This window comes from Aquarana catesbeiana, linkage group LG11 (assembly GCF_042186555.1).
Source record: "Aquarana catesbeiana isolate 2022-GZ linkage group LG11, ASM4218655v1, whole genome shotgun sequence".
NCBI classification, from domain to species: Eukaryota; Metazoa; Chordata; class Amphibia; order Anura; family Ranidae; genus Aquarana; species Aquarana catesbeiana.
Window position 1 is genome coordinate 227825067 of NC_133334.1, and position 13577 is coordinate 227838643.

General features: G+C 47.6%; 1 protein-coding gene across 1 annotated transcript in view; it reads right to left on the reverse strand.

Moving 5' to 3' along the window:
• The window catches only part of LOC141112537 (oxidative stress-induced growth inhibitor 1-like), a 36984-nt gene extending 31216 nt beyond the window's left edge, over positions 1–5768 (reverse strand). Inside the window, exon 1 of the mRNA XM_073605454.1 lies at positions 5620–5768. The gene's annotated coding sequence lies outside the window, so the exon portion shown is untranslated. The remainder of the gene's footprint in view (positions 1–5619) is intronic.
• Positions 5769–13577: the final 7809 nt, after the last annotated feature.

Genomic DNA, 13577 nt, shown 5'->3' on the forward strand with positions numbered 1-13577 from the left:
GCCCCTAACTGCCAGCCAAATAAGGCCATGCAGCCACCCAGGGCTGTGCTTATGCTGTGTTATGAAGCTGTGGAAAAAATTAAGCATCATGCAAGTGTGGGGGACTGCACACAATTGTGGCGTGGTGGGTTGGCATTTACAGGATCAAATCAGGCAGTGAGGAGGTGACATGTCAAATCACCTCTGAAAAACGATTCACCACAGATTGTTTTTCAGAAAGGTGGCAACGGCTGCCACACGCCGAAAATAAGGCCTTACTGTTTTATCTGCAGTCCTTCTAAGGACAGTTCTTAAAGTGATACTAAATGCTAGGCGGTTTTTATTTTAATGTATTTAAACAGTAGGGTAATAAAATGCCTTTCTGCACCCACTGTCCTTAAACACTCGCCTGCAGTTAGGGTTGCCACCTCATCCCTTTAAACCAAAACACATATTAATTACACAGGTTCTGTGGCTGATTAAGGTGGTAATTGAACTCACTTGGTGCCTTATCTGCATTAAATTAGCCTCAGAACCTGTGTAATTCATATGTGTTTAAAGGGATGAGGTGGCAACTAAGGATGAGCTCAGGTGTGTCCGCAACTCCACGTGCCCGCGCCCGCCAGGAAGCTGACGCTCCGCAGTGCTAATCACAGGCAGTGAAACATTTTCCGATCCGCAGCTGCACAGATTGGGAAATGTCTCACTGCCCGCGATTGGCGCTGCGGAGTGTCAGCTTCCTGGCGGGCGCGGGCATGTGGAGTTGTGAACACGCCTGAGCTCATCCTTAGTGGCAACCCTATCTGCAGTTCATGTTTACCACTGCGGGTTCAGGGATCATCCAGTTTACTGCATACAGCAGGTCTATAAGTAAAATTCTTGCAGCTGGGATCAGCGGTGTATGCGCACAGCTCAGAAGAAATGAAAGCCTAAGAGGAGTCGTCGCTGTTGGTTTGTATCCGCACACCCCGCGGTTACCTGTGGTTAGGGATGGATGAGCGGCCTGGACACAGACAGCTATGATCAGGGTTGTACATTTGTAAATCGGCCCCAATGCATACAGAACTTTTCTATTCCTTATCAATACTGCTCACAGATCGTAACATTTACCTTTTTACAGTTTTTTTTTTTACTACTTGTATAAAGTCTAATAAAAGCAGCAACTAGTGGTCTATCACACAGTTATTTTTTAGATATATTAATCAACCTCTGCAAATCAACCTCCTTCTGTTAATCATTAGGCTGCACACAAAGATGTGCCGTCACACCCAATCACATGACCCGCACGTGTTCCAGAGAGTTTGTAAATACAGCGTACGTGCAGCTGCCTCCGCAGCCTCCTGCACCACACCTCTGAATGCAAATCCAAGTCCTGTACAGTAAAGTACTTGTACTGGACCCACCTTAAGCAACAAAACTGAAAAAAACAAGAGAGCAAATGCCATACATATGTACCTGCCACTGATAAGATATGATGTAATGTGCTTCAAAGATAGCATGTCATTATAGAACTGTATTGCTGGATTATCATGCTGCAATCAGTACTGAGTAATAACTATATAATATAATATTACACTGATCAGGCAAGGCCAGACCAGGCCTTCTCATCCACATCATTGCCTGACTTCACAAATGTGCTTTCTGGAAGAATGGTCAAACATTTCCATAGACACACTCCTAAACCTTGTGGACAACCTTCCCAGAAAGGTTAAAGCTGTTATAGCTGCAAAGGGTGGGCCAACTTAATATTGAATTCTATGGACTGAGACTGGGATGCCATTAAACTAAAGTTCATGTGCGTGTAAAGGCAGGCGTCACAATGCTTTTGGTAATATATTGTGTATAGTATGCACCAAAATCAATGGAGCCCAACTAATGCCAAAAAGTTTTCCTTTTTTTTTCTTTTCTTTTAGAAGCCGTGGGAAATTCCCAGCTATTTTGTAATGTATACTCCACTTCCTCCTTTGGAGTCAGCATCTTTACATGCACTGTGTAAAAGGTCACAGTAATTATGTACTGTACATGGTTCTCTGAACATTACAACACTGACAAGCTATACCATTACCAGGCAGAAGGATTCAGCAATATTATTAATATCGTTTATAGCAATGATGTTCAGAGCCAATCAGAAGGCAGCTTTCTCCAGCCATATGTACAGTCTAATAAAGTTCAGACATCATCGCTCTTGTGTCTGTGGTCCCCTACCATCCTCTCACATACAGTATATAGACAGCACCCCAATAAAACTGGAACTTTCTGACTTTTTTGTAATTTCACTGACTTTACTTCTGTCGCTTGGGGATCCCATGTGTTATCCAAATTAGGGACAGCAGTGCAATGCATTCCAGAAGCTTCTCACAGACTCATAAAGGAACATCATAGCATCCAGGAGAAGTTGAAGTCCCAAAGCCCAAGTTACTAATAACTAAGGCTGCAACTAACGATTATTTTCAGAATCGATTATTGTTTCGATTAATCGGATAATAACCTTAAAAAAGTGTGGTGTATAATTTAGTTAATATGTAAAGTTTAAAATATAAGGCAATTTATTCTTAAATATATCTATGCAGTGGTAAATATAAATAACTATATGGTTAGGGAGCAAAATCTCTAATCCACTCTGAGAATAACAGACAGAAGAGATATACTGTATATACTATTAAAGGAGAGATATACTGTATATACTATTAGAGGAGAGATATACTGTATATACTATTAGAGGAGAGATATACTGTATATACTATTAGAGAGATATACTGTATATACTATTAGAAGAGATATACTGTATATACTATTAGAGGAGAGATATACTGTATATACTATTAGAGAGATATACTGTATATACTATTAGAAGAGATATACTGTATATACTATTAGAAGAGATATACTGTATATACTATTAGAGGAGAGATATACTGTATATACTATTAGAGAGATATACTGTATATACTATTAGAAGAGATATACTGTATATACTATTAGAGGAGAGATATACTGTGTATCCTATTAGAAGAGATATACTGTATATACTATTAGAAGAGATATACTGTATATACTATTAGAGGAGAGATATACTGTATATACTATTAGAGGAGATATACTGTATATACTATTAGAGGAGATATACTGTATATACTATTAGAAGAGATATACTGTATATACTATTAGAGCAGAGATATACTGTATATACTATTAGAGGTGATATACTGTATATACTATTAGAGGTGATATACTGTATATACTATTAGAGGATAGATATACTGTATATACTATTAGAGGCGATATACTGTATATACTATTAGAGGCGATATACTGTATATACTATTAGAGGCGATATACTGTATAAACTATTAGAGGCGATATACTGTATATACTATTAGAGGAGATATACTGTATATACTATTAGAAGAGATATACTGTATATACTATTAGAGGAGATATACTGTATATACTATTAGAAGAGATATACTGTATACAGGCAGTCCCCAAGTTACGAACATCTGACTTGCGAACGACTCCTACTTATGACCGGGAGGCGGCTGCAGTTCTGCGCATGCATGGCTACTGTTCTCATCGGAAAACGCCGTCTGCGCATGCGCGGCTACTTGACAGAACATCGGAAAATGGCGTCTCTGCCGTTCTGCGCATGCGCTCCCGACTTACGAACATTTTCGACATCAGAACAAACCTTCAGTCCCTAACCCGTTCGTAACTCGGGGACTGCCTGTATACTATTAGAAGAGATATACTGTATATATTATATTTATAGGTTGAATCTGGTAAATATCATCAGACTCAGAGAGAAATATATTGTAACTTACCAATTCCTTAATGTGGTGGCTGCATTAGTTTTCTGTTTTTAGACTTTTTTCTTTCCAGCCAGTAACACATCTTCTATTTTAGGCTGGCCATACATGGATTGTGTGTGTGTGTTTTTTTTTACCTAATCAGACAGCAGATTAAAAAGATATTTGATGAGGATGGAGGAATCTTACCCTTTGTGCTATTGTATTCTGACAGTGGGACTCCCCCCGCTGTCAGAATACACTGATCAGTGCTGCAACCCATTGGCTGCAAGTGCTGATCGAATGAAAATTTTCCAATATTCCTGTTTGAGAGAAGCCGGTCATTATTAACTTCTCTGCAGCGGGAAAGACCATAGATGGATCGAAATTCATCTAGTCCCTGATGAACCGACCAGTTTTCGATCCATCTATCGCCACCTTTGGATGCTTTAATTCTGCTTTAAGTACATTGAATGATCATACATACAGCACATTTCCAGTGAAGATAGATTAGTTATCATTAGACACAGTCCTAGGAAGATATTAGAGTAACTTCATTTTTCCCCAGATCAGGGTGATTTAAGGTCTATGGGAGGTCTACATTTATATATTATATACTATCAGTGCTGTACTACTATTATATAACATGATGAGTGCAGAATTATCTCCTATGATGAGTGCAGTGTTATCTCCTATGATGAGTGCAGTGTTATCTCCTATGATGAGTGCAGTGTTATATACTATGATGAGTGCAGTGTTATATACTATGATGAGTGCAGTGTTATATACTATGATGAGTGCAGTATTATCTCCTATGATGAGTGCAGTGTTATATACTATGATGAGTGCAGTATTATCTATGAGTGCAGTGTTATATACTATGATGAGTGCAGTGTTATCTCCTATGATGAGTGCAGTGTTATATACTATGATGAGTGCAGTGTTATCTCCTATGATGAGTGCAGTGTTATATACTATGATGAGTGCAGTGTTATATACTATGATGAGTGCAGTGTTATATACTATGATGAGTGCAGTGTTATATACTATGATGAGTGCAGTGTTATATACTATGATGAGTGCAGTGTTATATACTATGATGAGTGCAGTGTTATCTCCTATGATGAGTGCAGTGTTATCTCCTATGATGAGTGCAGTGTTATATACTATGATGAGTGCAGTGTTATATACTATGATGAGTGCAGTGTTATCCCCTATGATGAGTGCAGTGTTATATACTATGATGAGTGCAGTATTATCTATGAGTGCAGTGTTATATACTATGATGAGTGCAGTGTTATATACTATGATGAGTGCAGTGTTATATACTATGATGAGTGCAGTGTTATATACTATGATGAGTGCAGTGTTATCCCCTATGATGAGTGCAGTGTTATATACTATGATGAGTGCAGTGTTATCTATGAGTGCAGTGTTATCTCCTATGATGTGTTATCTCCTATGATGTGTTATCTCCTATGATGTGTTATCTCCTATGATGAGTGCATTATTATCTCCTATGAGTGCAGTATTATATACTATGAAGAGTGCAGTGTTATTTCATATGATGAGTGCAGTGTTATATACTAATATACTATCATCCTGTACTACTGTGATATACTATGATCTTGTATTATGAGATACTATGATTCTGTACTATTATATACTATGCTCCTGTACTAATATAATATACTATGGGTAGTGTATTACTATTGTATAACATGATGAGTGCAGAGTGTTAGATAAGGGGGGAGTTAGCAGGCTGCAGTTGCTGGTTACATCACACAGGATGAGATGACAGCTCGGATAGACAGAGGAGCACATGGAGGACAGGGATACTAATCTATATTCTTACCAGTCTATGGAATGATCGGGAATGATCGGAGATGATCGGGAATGATCGGAGATGATGACAGCTCGGCTCTCCTCTGTCCATGTGTGCACAGCTCCTCTCCGGGTTATATAGAGCGGCAGGTATCTTGTAGAAGGGGCGGGACGAGGGGTGAGGGGGCGGGGCGAGGGATGAGGGGGCGGAGACTCTCTTTTTATCCGATAAGCATGAGTCAGCAGGCTCCGCAGATTATGAATGGGATCCAGTGACGTCACGGGCAGCCTGGCAGAGGATGGAGGAGAAGAGAAGAGAGGGAAGTTTTTAGGAGAAGAGGGAACACACACAGGAGATCTATACTGATCTCTTCTCCATGTCTGATGCTGAGCTGTGTGCAGGAGATCAGTGAGAGACAGAAGACATCTGCAGACAAGGAGGGCTAAACCTAAAATATATTCCATTACAGATTTCCAGGGGTCAAATCCTGGGAACCCAAGATCCCCCATTTCAAAAATAAAAAGTGTATATATATTTATATATATACACAGACACAGAGGTTGATTTACTAAAGGCAAATCGACTTTGCACTACTGGAAGTGCAGTCACTGTAGATCTGAGGGGAAGCTCTGCTGATTTCTATCATCCAATCATGTACAAGCAAAAATGCTGTTTTTTTTATTTTCCTTGCATGTCCCCCTCAGATCTACAGCGACTGCACTTCCAAGTGCACTTGTAGTGCATAGTGGATTTGCCTTTAGTAAATAAACCCAATATATCCTCAAGCTGCCTGTAATGATTGTGAAAAGTGGGGCCCAGGGCTGCTCACTCCTCAGTGCCCATCAAATGCAGCCTCACCAGAGTCCCCAGCAATGCAGCCTTACCAGTGTCCCCAGCAATGCAGCCTCACCAGTGTCCCCAGCAATGCAGCCTTACCAGTGTCTCCAGCAATGCAGCCTCACCAGTGTCCCCAGCAATGCGGCCTCACCAGTGTCTCCAGCAATGCAGCCTCACCAGTGTCCCCAGCAATGCAGCCTTACCAGTGTTCCTAGCAATGCAGCCTTACCAGTGTTTCCAGCAATGCAGCCTTACCAGTGTCCCCAGCAATGCAGCTTGATCATTGTCCCCAGCAATGCAACCTCACCAGTGTCCCCAGCAATGCAGCCTTGCCAGTGTCCCCAGCAATGCAGCTTGATCAGTGTCCCCAGCAATGCAGCCTCACCAGTGTCCTCAGCAATGCAGCTTGATCAGTGCCCAGCAATGCGGCCTTACCAGTGTCCCCAGCAATGTGGTCTCACCAGTGTCTCCAGCAATGCAGCCTCACCGGTGTCCCCAACAATGCAGCCTTACCAGTATTCCCAGCAATGCAGCCTTTACCGGTGTCCCCAGCAATGCAGCCTTACCAGTGTTCCCAGCATTGCGGCCTCACCAGTGCCCCCAGTAATGCAACCTCACCAGTGTCCCCAGCAATGCAGCCTGATCAGTGCCCAGCAATGCGGCCTCACCAGTGTCCCCAGCAATGCAGCCTTACCAGTGTCCCCAGCAATGCAGCCTGATCAGTGCCCAGCAATGCAGCCTTACCAGTGTCCCCAGCAAAGCAGCCTCACCAGTGTCCCCAGCAATGCAGCCTTACCAGTGTCCCCAGGAATGCGGCCTCACCCCAGCAATGCAGCCTTACCAGTGTCCCCAGCAATGTGGCCTCAAGAGTGTCCCCAGCAATGCAGCCTTACCAGTGTCCCCAGCAATACAGCCTTACCAGTGTCCCCAGCAATGCAGCCTTACCAGTGTCCCCAGCAATGCAGCTTGATCATTGCCCAGCAATGCCGCCCCACCAGTGTCCCCAGCAATGTGGCCTCACCAGTGTCCAGCAATGCAGCCTCACCAGTGTCCCCAGCAATGCAGCCTCACCAGTGTCCCCAGCAATGCAGCTTGATCAGTGCCCAGCAATGCGGCCTTACCAGTGTCCCCAGCAATGTGGTCTCACTAGTGTCTCCAGCAATTCAGCCTCACCGGTGTCCCCAACAATGCAGCCTTACCAGTGTTCCCAGCAATGCAGCCTGATCAGTGCCCAGCAATGTGGCCTCACTAGTGTTCCCAGCAATGTGACCTCACCAGTTACCCCAGCAACGCAACCTCACTAGTGTACCCAGCAATGCAGCCTGATCAGTGCCCAGCAATGCAGCCTTATCAGTTTCCCCAGCAGTGCAGCCTTACCAGTGTCCCCAGCAATGAAGCCTGATCAGTGCCCAGGCAATGCAGACTTACCAGTGTCCCCAGCAAGGCGGCCTCACCAGTGTCCCCAGCAATGCGGCCTCACCAGTGTCCCCAGTAATGCGGCCTCACCAGTGTCCCCAGCAATGCAGCCTTGCCAGAGTCCCCAGCAATGCAGCTTGATCAGTGTCCCCAGCAATGCAGCCTCACCAGTGTCCCCAGCAATGCAGCTTGATCAGTGCCCAGCAATGCGGCCTTACCAGTGTCCCCAGCAATGTGGTCTCAACAGTGTCTCCAGAAATGCAGCCTCACCGGTGTCCCCAACAATGCAGCCTCACCAGTGTTCCCAGCAATGCAGCCTCACCGGTGTCCCCAACAATGCAGCCTTACCAGTGTTCCCAGCATTGCGGCCTCACCAGTTCCCCCAGTAATGCAACCTCACCAGTGTCCCCAGCAATGCAGCCTGATCAGTGCCCAGCAATGCAGCCTTACCAATGTCCCCAGCAAAGCAGCCTCACCAGTGTCCCCAGCAATGCAGCCTTACCAGTGTCCCCAGCAAAGCGGCCTCACCAGTGTCCCCAGCATTGCAGCCTTACCAGTGTCCCCAGCAATGTGGCCTCAAGAGTGTCCCCAGCAATGCAGCCTTACCAGTGTCCCCAGCAATGCAGCCTTACCAATGTCCCCAGCAATGCAACTTGATCATTGCCCAGCAATGCAGCCCCACCAGTGTCCCCAGCAATGCGACCTCACCAGTGTCCAGCAATGCAGCCTCACCAGTGTCGCCAGCAATGCGGCCTCACCAGTGTCCCCAGCAATGCACCCTCACTAGTGTCCCCAGCAATGCAGCTTGATCAGTGCCCAGCAATGCGAATGCGGCCTTACCAGTGTCCCCAGCAATGTAGTCTCACTAGTGTCTCCAGCAATGCAGCCTCACCGGTGTCCCCAACAATGCAGTCTTACCAGTGTTCCCAGCAATGCAGCCTGATCAGTGCCCAGCAATGTGGCCTCACCAGTGTTCCCAGCAATGTGGCCTCACCAGTTACCCCAGCAATGCAACCTCACCAGTGTACCCAGCAATGCAGCCTGATCAGTGCCCAGCAATGCAGCCTTATCAGTTTCCCCAGCAGTGCAGCCTTACCAGTGTCCCCAGCAATGAAGCCTGATCAGTGCCCAGGCAATGCAGACTTACCAGTGTCCCCAGTAAAGCGGCCTCACCAGTGTCCCCAGCAATGCAGCCTCACCAGTGTCCCCAGCAATGCGGCCTCACCAGTGTCCCCAGCAATGCAGCCTTGCCAGTGTCCCCAGCAATGCAGCTTGATCAGTGTCCCTAGCAATGCAGCTTGATCAGTGTCCCTAGCAATGCAGCCTCACCAGTGTCCCCAACAATGCAGCTTGATCAGTGCCCAGCAATGCAGCCTTACCAGTGTCCCCAGCAAAGCAGCCTCACCAGTGTCCCAAGTAATGCAGCCTTACCAGTGTCCCCAGCAATGCGGCCTCACCAGTGTCCCCAGCATTGCAGCCTTACCAGTGTCCCCAGCAATGCGGCCTCAATAGTGTTCCCAGCAATGCAGCCTTACCAGTGTTCCCAGCAATGCAGCCTTACCAGTGTCCCCAGCAATGCAGCTTGATCATTGCCCAGCAATGCAGCCCCACCAGTGTCCCCAGCAATGCGACCTCACCAGTGTCCCCAGCAATGCAGCCTCACCAGTGTCCCCAGCAATGCAGCTTGATCAGTGCCCAGCAATGCAGCCTCACCAGTGTCGCCAGCAATAAGGCCTCACCAGTGTCCCCAGCAATGCAGCCTCACCAGTGTCCCCAGCAATACAGCTTGATCAGTGCCCAGCAATGCGGCATTACCAGTGTCCCCAGCAATGTGGTCTCACTAGTGTCTCCAGCAATGCAGCCTCACCGGTGTCCCCAACAATGCAGCCTTACCAGTGTTCCCAGCAATGCAGCCTGATCAGTGCCCAGCAATGTGGCCTCACCAGTGTTCCCAGCAATGTGGCCTCACCAGTTACCGCAGCAATGCAACCTCACCAGTGTACCCAGCAATGCAGCCTGATCAGTGCCCAGCAATGCAGCCTTATCAGTGTCCCCAGCAAAGCGGCCTCACCAGTGTCCCCAGCAATGCGGCCTCACCAGTGTCCCCAGCAATGCAGCCTTACCAGTGTCCCCAGCAATGCAGCATTACCAGTGTCCCCAGCAATGCGGCCTCACCAGTGTCCCCAGCAATGCAGCCTTACCAGTGTCCCCAGCAATGCAGCCTCACCAGTGTTCCCAGCAATGCAGCTTGATCAGTGCCCAGCAATGCAGCCTTACCAGTGTCTCCAGCAATGCAACCTCACCAGTATCATGCAGCTTCACCAGTGTCCCCAGCAATGCAGCCTGATCAGTGCCCAGCAATGGGGCCTTACCAGTGTCCCCAGCAATGCAGCCTTGCCAGTGTCCCCAGTAATGCAGCTTCACCAGTGTCCCCAGCAATTCAGCCTCACCAGTGTCCCCAGCAAAGCGGCCTCACCAGTATCCCCAGCCATGCGGCCTCACCAGTGTCCCCAGAAATGCGGCCTCACCAGTGTCCCCAGCAATGCAGCCTTACCAGTGTCCCCAGCAATGCAGCCTTACCAGTGTCCCCAGCAATGCAGCCTTACCAGTGTCCCCAGCAATGAAACCTCACCAGTGTCCCCAGCAATGCAGCCTGATCAGTGCCCAGCAATGTGGCCTTACCAGTGTCCCTAGCAATGCGGCCTCACCAGTGTCCCCAGCAATGCGGCCTCACAAGTGTCCCCAGAAATGCAGCTTGATCAGTGCCCAGCAATGTGGCCTTACCAGTGTCCCCAGCAATGCGGCCTCACCAGTGTCCCCAGCAATGCGGCCTCACCAGTGTCTCCAGCAATGCGGCCTCACCAGTGTCCCCAGCAGATTTAACTACACTAACAAATTCAAGCCAAATCCCAGCTCACACTTTATAATGTTAGAGCTAAAAAGGTTTTACATAAATAAAAGCTGATCGTTATAAGCACCCCTTTCAGAGGTAAATAGTTTGACTCAACACTCTGATACATTTTATAGGATAGCTTGTTCTGTTGAAAAACAACACATTTACTGTCTGGATCGCCACATAAAAATAAGAGAAAGAAAGCCCAAAAAAGAAAACTAATGCAGCTGCCACATCTAAGAATTGTTAAACTGTGATATAATAAATGTTTGCTTTCGTTCCTATATTTTCATCTAGTGATCCAGCCAGTAAGTCTGTATATATATATATATATATAGATATATCTATATCTATATCTATATATATATATATATATATATATATATATATATATACACACACACAGTATATTATACAGTACCTGACAAAAGTCTTGTCGCTTGTGTACAAATTGACCTGAAGTGCCGCTAAAATATATTTCTAATCAAGATTTTGTTACAAGAAATGGGTCATTTTAATCCCAACAGCTTTTGTAATAATGTTTCAGTGCAAAACGAAATTGACAAAAAGTATTCTAATATTCACAACTTGGTAAAGCCCATTGAGTGAATTTTTGCCAAGACATAAGGCTCGGTTCACACATGGGCGGCACGACTTGCAGGTCGCCTCAGCGAGGCGACCTGCAAACGACTGCCGGGGCGACTTGCGAGACGACTTCTGCATAGAAGTCTATGCAAGTCGCCCCAAGTCGCCCCCAAAGTAATACAGGAACCTTTTTCTAAGTCGGAGCGACTTGCGTCGCTCCAATTAGAACGGTTCCATAGCACAGAACGGGAGGCGACTTGTCAGGCGACTAGGTCGCCTGACAAGTCGCCCCAGTGTGAACCGAGCCTTAGTGTTGTCGCCTTATTATATGAGCTTCACCTGTGGCTAATAATGGATCAATTAGGTCTCAGGTGTGTATAAAAAGAACACCAGTACACTAGACCTTCTCAACTGCAACTAGACCTCTGCAAACATGCCTAATGCCGCGTACACACGACTTTACGGCAGACTTTGCCCAGCGGACCAGAGTCCGCCGAACAATCCGACCGTGTGTAGGCTTTGGCGGACTTTTCCGGCGGACTTTTTCCCAAAAGCCCACCGGACCTAGATTTGAAACAAGTTTTAAATCTTTCCGTCGGACTCAGTTTCTGGCAGAAAGTCCGCTCGTCTGTGTGCTGGTCCGACGGGAAAGCCCGCTCGTGTGTATGCTGGTCCAATGGACCAGATACGACGCGAGGGCAGGGTATTGCAATTCGCGCTCGCTGCAATAGGAAAAACAAATTTTCCTATTGCGGCAAGCGCGGGGCATACCAGGCCCTTAGGTCTGGTATGGATTATAAAGGGAAGCCCCTACGCCGAAAAAACGGCGTGGGGGCCCCCCTAAAATCCATACCAGACCCTCCTGAACCGTACCAGGCCGCATGCCCTCAACATGGGGGGTGCCTTGGGGGAGGGGGGGCCCTGATGAGGACAAGGGCCTCTTCCCAACAACCCTGGCCGTTGGTTGTCAGGGTCTGTGGGCTTATCGGAATCCGGGAGCCCCCTATAATAAGAGGGCCCCCAGATCCCGGCCCCCCACCCTATGTGAATGAGTATGGAGTACATGGTACCCCTACCCATTCACCTAGGGAAAAAGTGTCAATAAAACACACTACACAGGTTTTTAAAATAATTTATTAAACAGCTCCGGGGGGGTCTTCTTCCGGCTTCGGGGGTCCCTCCGGTTCCTATTCTCCCGGTGTTCCAGTTCTTCGGCCGGCTCCACCGCTGTCTTCAGGCCGCTCTCTTGCCAGATGTTGACACAACGCTGTGACGTTTTAGGGGGCATGGTCACCGGGTGATGTTGACCACGCCCCCTAAAATGTCACAGTCCCAGCATGCCCAGGGACTGTGACATCATAAGGGGGCGGGGTCTCCGCCTATATAAGTCACAACGGAGCCCTCAGAGAGCAGTCCAGCCGGAGAGAGCGTTGTGTCAACATCTGGAGAAGAGAAGAGGGAAGAAGCCAAGAAGCCAAGAAGCCCAGAAGTCCGGATCTCCGCTGGCAAGAGAGCGGCCTGAAGACAGCGGAGGAGCTGGCCGAAGAACTGGAACACCGGGAGAAGAGGAACCGGAGGGACCCCCGAAGCCGGAAGAAGACCCCCCCAGAGCTGTTTAATAAATTATTTTAAAAACCTGTGTGGTGTGTTTTATTGACACTTTTTCCCTAGGTGAATGGGTAGGGGTACCATGTACCCCATACTCATTCACATAGGGTGGGGGGCCGGGATCTGGGGGCCCTCTTATTATAGGGGGCTCCCGGATTCCGATAAGCCCCCCGCCCGCAGACCCCGACAACCAACGGCCAGGGTTGTCGGGAAGAGGCCCTTGTCCTCATCAACATGGGGACAAGGTGCTTTGGGGTGGGGGGGCCCCGCAGGGCCCCCCTCCCCCACGGCACCCCCCATGTTGAGGGCATGCGCTCGCTCGTCCCCACCCCCTTTTCTGACCGGCCGGGCTGCATGCTCGGATCGAAGTCTGGTATGGATTTTAGGGGGGACCCCACGCCGTTTTTTCGGTGTAGGGGGGCTTCCCTTTAAAATCCATACTAGACCTAAGGGCCTGGTATGACCCGCGACGGGGCTCGCAAGGTGTCAATCTCGCCGATAAAAGCGGCAAGATCGACTTCCTTTTCTAGTCCCGTCGCACCTGAGTCACGTTCAAAATGAACGGACTTGTCCATGTGTGGGCAAGTCCGTTCATTCTGAAAGTCCACCGCAACTCCGGCGAAAGTCCGTCGGAAAGACGGGCGGACTT